Source organism: Chlorocebus sabaeus, chromosome 7, assembly GCF_047675955.1.
Source record: "Chlorocebus sabaeus isolate Y175 chromosome 7, mChlSab1.0.hap1, whole genome shotgun sequence".
NCBI lineage: Eukaryota > Metazoa > Chordata > Mammalia > Primates > Cercopithecidae > Chlorocebus > Chlorocebus sabaeus.
The window spans coordinates 6,444,698-6,450,697 of NC_132910.1; positions in this window are offsets into that span (position 1 = coordinate 6,444,698).

Below are 6,000 nucleotides of genomic sequence, written 5' to 3' on the forward strand. Positions count from 1 at the left end.
CATCTCTACCAAAAATACAAAAATTATTTGGGCATGGTGGCCCATGCCTATAGTCCCAGTTACTTGGGAGGTTGAGGCAGGAGAATTGCTTGAACCCAGGAAGCGGAGGTGGCAGTGAACCAAGATTGTGCCACTGCACTCCAGCCTGGGCGACATAGCAAGACTCTATCTCAAAAAACAACAATAACAACAACAAAAAGCAAACAAACAAAAAGCGTGTTTATTACATAGAATAAAAAAATATGAAATTCTTAGGAACAAATCTAGAAAAACATGATCTCTGTAAGTCAGGGTTCCCCAGCCCCCGGCCACAGATCAGTACTGGTCCGTGGCCTGTTAGGAACCCAGGCCACAGATGGGTACTGATTCCTGACCTGTTAGGAACCAAGCCACACAGCAGGAGGTGAGCGGTGGGTGAAGGAGCAAAGTTTCATCTGTATTTATGGCCTGCATTACTCCCCACAGCTTGCATTACTGCCTGGGCTCTGCCACCTGTCAGATCAGCGGCGGCATGAGATTCTCATAGGAGCACGAACCCTGTTGTGAACTGCATATGCGAAGAATCTAGGTTACCTGCCCCATTTGAGGATCTAGTGCCTGATGATCTGTCACTGTCTCTCATCATCCCCAGACAGGACCATCTAGTTGCAAGAAAATAAGCTCAAGTATCCCACTGATTCTACATTATGATGAATTGTATAATTATTTCATTATATATTGTAATGGAATAATAATAGAAATAAAGTGCAGAATAAATGTAATGTGCTTGAATTATCTCGAAAACCAACCCCCCTACACCTGGTCTGTGGAAAAATTGTCTTCCATGAAACCAATCCCTCATGCCAAAAAGGTAGGGCTGCCATTCTAAGGAAAACTAGAAAACTTAGTTTGGATAAATTAAAGAAACTCTTGAGAACCTGAAAAAGATACAAATAATTGTGAAGAGAAAACAAAATTTATAATTAGGTCTCGATAGTGTAAAAATAGCTATTATCCTGAAATTTCTCTATAGATTCAATGTAATCCCAATCCAAATAACCACTTTTGTGGAATTAAGCAAGCTTATTCTAAAATTTAAGAGTAGGTAAATTTTTAAGAAGAAAACAAGTGGATGAACTAACTCTACTAGGTTCTAGACATACTACAAAGTTACACAATAATGTAGACGATGTGATAGCTGAAATAATGGCCTCATAATGTCTCTATGTTCTATGAAGATGTTGTTTTATATGGTAAGATAGATTATCAAGATTTAAGATTTAAAACCTTAAAATAGGGAGATTATTCAGATTAGGTGGAACCAATCTAATGCAAGAGGAAGGAAGAAAAGTTGCTGAGAGATGTTGGAAAAAGAAACAGGAGCAATTCAAAGCCCAAGAAAGTCTCGACTTAACATTGCTGATTAAGATGGAGCAGAGGAATGCAGGGAGCCTCTGGAACTGAGAACAGCCCTCAGTGCTATAACAACAAGAAACAAATACACCAACAATGTAAACAAGGCAATTGATTCTTTTCTAGACACCCCAGTAGGCAAGGCAGCCTGCCAACACATTTATTTTAGCCCAGTGAGACTGGTATCAGACTTCTGATCTACAGAAATATACGATAATAAATTTTTGGCGTTTTCAACAACTGGGTGTTTGGTTGTCTGTAACAGCAACAGTAAGAAACTGATGCAAACACTGGGTGTTGGAGAAAACCAGATAGAATAGGAAACAAAACAAAGTTCAGAAATAGGTCTATATATAAGCATATATAAATGCTTCATATATGTAAGAGATAGTTTTGAAAAGCAATGATGATATAATCATCTTTTCAGTATATGATACTAGGGTAAATCAGTGACCATGCAAAATATTATTATTTAGATTTCTAAATATAAAAAGCCAAGTATAGTAAAGATCCTAGAAGATAATATAAGAGAGCATCTTTATGATATATTTATAAAAAAAAATTAGAATGTGGAAAGTCCATCTTGGCTGAATTTAAAGAAAGCAAAAAATGTGAAAAAGCAAGGTTCAGACTGAGAGAATATACTTGCAACATATATACATATATAGTTATACAGATATATATACTTGCAATATGTTTATATATAGTACATATATATAAAGAACTCCTATTAGTGTCCAAGAATTCAGACTACTCAACAGAAAATTTGCTAAGAAATATTAATTTTAATAAAGAACAAATTTAATTAATAAGTAGAAAGAATAGTAGTCGACCTCATTAGTAACCAGGAAAATGTAAACTAAAAGCTCCTCTCCAAAATGACACACACATTAAAAAAAGCAAATTAAACTAAAAGCTCCACTCCAAACTGACACACACATAAAAAAGAGAAAGAAAGAAACAAAGGAGAAAAGAGAGAACGAAAGAAAGCCTGATAATACCAAGTGTTTTAGAAGATTTGGACCAAATATGTCTGTTATTTAATGCTAATGAGAAAGTGATTAAAAACCACTTTGAGAAACAGTTTATCAAATCTAATAAATGTGCAACTACACATGTGCTATGAGTCTTTAATTCTACCCCTAGGCGTTAACCAGCAGAAACATGATGCTTAAACCAGAATTCATATACAAAAATGTGGACAGCAGCATAGTTCTTATGAGCCTCAAGCTAGAAACATTGCAAATATTCACAAAATTAGAACAGATAAATATAAGATGTGTTTTACAGAGCAATGAAAATGAACAAATTACACCTACATATAACTGCATCATAGCAGGGATGGGAAGCATCTTAAAAATCAAATTTTGAGTTAAAGAAATTTGCATCAAACAACATAGAGTTTAATTCCCACTGATAAACATTTTAAAGCTAGAAAAAAAATAATATTGCTTAGATATACATACTTATTTGATATAACTATACAGCAGTGAGGTGATTACATTAAGAGTCAAGATGATGGTTGCTCTAGGGGTGGAAAGAGATTTTGATTTGAAAGGCAATCAATGGGGAGAAATGGCAAAATTCTCCTGTGTTTACATATGTATTTTTTCTACAATGTAGCACTTATATCTCATGTATTTTTTTCTTTGTGTGTGTGTATGTGTATGTGTGTGTGTCTGTGTTAGATGTGTGTGTGTATATATATAATTTTGAAACAAATAAAGTTAAATTATGTTCATTCTCTACAGATAGCCTGCAGTGCCTTCAGGTTTCTCTTGAGTCAAGCTAGAAGTACCCACAGGCATGAGCAAGGATTTACCTTATGTGGCCAGAATTACCTTGCTGATCACATCTCCTACTGACTTTACTTTGCACATTCTACTCTTCATATAATGACCTTCTTGCAGTTTGTTGAACACATAATTCCATTTTGGGGCTTTCTACTTGTTCATTTCTCTTCCCCAGACATCATTTCCAAAGTTATTTATTGCCCTGATCTCTATTGCTAAAGTTTCATACTTCACTTCCTTTGCCTTATATTTCTCCACACTTTGTAACCATTTGGCCCACTACACATTTTACTTATATATGTAGTAATTTGTTTGTTTGTTTTCATCATTTATGTAAAAATAGAAGCTACATAAGAAGAGGTGATTCCTGTTAAATCAGCAACTGAATAATTGAGTCAATATTTATAATACATATCTTTTTCATGACTTCAGGAACATAAATTTGATGATCAGTAGGCATTTATATTTGGGTGCTTACAACATCTGTGTGGTGATATTTTTTATAGAAATGTTTTTACAAGAGATTATAATAGTTTCTGTTATTTATCAGAAAAGTCAATTTAATCATTAGGATCCCGAATGCAGACTTGCCCTAAAAAAATCGAATCTTTATTGTGAATAAAATGCTGATCTTTTTGGAAACATATTTACTATGGCGTGATTGTGTTACTCCACCACAGCAATACAGCATCTCAGGATTTACCAGAGTAAGGATGTCCATAGACTGCACTTCGTTCACAGAAGCCTATACTTGAACACAGAGTGAATGCTATACTTGCAAAGAATAATTGTTAGTAATTTTGTGAAGAAGGAAACTTGGCATATTTCGCTAGCAGAAGGAAACTAACTTTGACAGCTTGACATATTTTAATTGACTCACTATTTCAAGTACCAAAGTGAGCAAAAGAAAATACAAGAATAAGAGGAATAGGCCGTGCCGGGTGGCTCACGCCTGTAATCCCAGCACTTTGGGAGGCCGAGGTGGGCGGATCACGAGGTCAGGAGATCGAGACCATCCTGGCTAACACGGTGAAACCCCTTCTCTACTAAAAAATCCAAAAAAAATTAGCCGGGTGTGGTGGCAGGCGCCTGTAGTCCCTGCTACTTGGGAAGCTGAGGCAGGAAAATGGTGTGCACCCAGGAGGCGGAGCTTGCAGTGAGCCGAGATTGCACCACTGCACTCCAGCCTGGGCGACAGAGTGAGACTCCATCTCAAAAAAAAAAAAAAAGAGAGAGAGAGAGAGAGAGAGAGAGAGAGAATAAGAGGAAATTGCAAATAAGGGGCAAAAATAATCAAAGAAATATTGGAAATAATGGAATGATGTATAGGGGTCTACAGAAGTATAAATTAAATTATATAAGAGCACTGGGAGATATACGAATGTAAAGTAGAATACTTAAAGAGGAATGGAATAATTAAAAGGAATGGAATAAATTGTGAACTGGAAAATGTGAATATCAAAAATACTAATTCATTTGTTCAAAAGTATGTGAGTCTTAAAAGTAGGCCTGGCAGGAAAATAATCAGTATCTGTAATTTTTCTCCTTTAGAGGTAACACTGAAAAACAACAACTATAGAAACAATTTAAAATTCCTTAATAGAAACGTTATAGAGAAAAATCTAAAATCTAGGATTTTGGAAAAAGTGATATAAAAGTCAAATGGACAAAATTTATCAGCAGAGAGAAGCAGTGAAAAAGTGCCCATTTTAAAGTGCTATCTAGGTTAATATCAGTGAGTTGGGTGAAGTCTAGTAGAAGATAAGGGAAGCAAACTTGCTACTTAGAATGTGAATATATAGATAGTTGTTACTGGAAGTGTTGATATAAAAGTGAGAAAGGTCAAAATAAATTATACATACACACACACATATTCACACAAACACACACACATACACACATGCACACAGAGTTACCATATTTTTTACCTAACGAATTTTGAACTTTAAATGATGGCAAAATCTAAGAGGTAATGATTAAAAGAGTACAATATTATAACAGCCTAAAATAGCAGAAAACATTGCTCTCACTAAATAAAAAAGATCAATAAAAGTAAATAAAGTTTAAAAATGTTATACAAAACCTACTACTAAGCCATGTTTGCAAAATTACTTCTTGGGAGCCATTACACTCTTTATACACATGTACTATTAGTAATGTAATGGAACAGGGTACCTTAAGGAAAGTAATTTTTTTAAAAGCCCAACTTAAATTTTTTCTTAAATTGAAAATCATTAACTTTCAGTGCCACTACAGGTTATAAAAACGCAATGATAAATCAATGTAAGCCAGACATGAAAGAAAACATTTATTGATTTAGCCTATGATTTACTTCCGAAGTTCCATTACACCTTTTATCCTATTATTCTGAAAAACAGCTAATAATATAGTTTTTCCATATTCACTTTACTAAAACATGTATTTTATAATAAATATTAATAAAATATCCTATTTTAAAATAGGTACATTTCGGTGTATTATTATTAAATGCAAACAAACCAATCATTTTTGTGTCTTAAGATTATATAAGGCATTGTAACAGGTGCTATGGAATATAAAACTTCTGCCTCTAGAAATTTGACACAGTAGTATGGAAGAAACACAAACACGCATGTGCTTTTTAAATTTATAATTCATTGAGTGCTTATAAGTTTTATTAAACTTCTTGTGTACATTCTCTCATGCAAATACAAACATTCCTAAAATGGTAAAGTTATAAGTACCTGAAATTCATATCCCAAAAAAGGACACTGAAAGTTCAGAAGAGGAAGGTATTTTTATTGCCAGGAGTTTATTCCAAAAAGGTGTCTCAAGA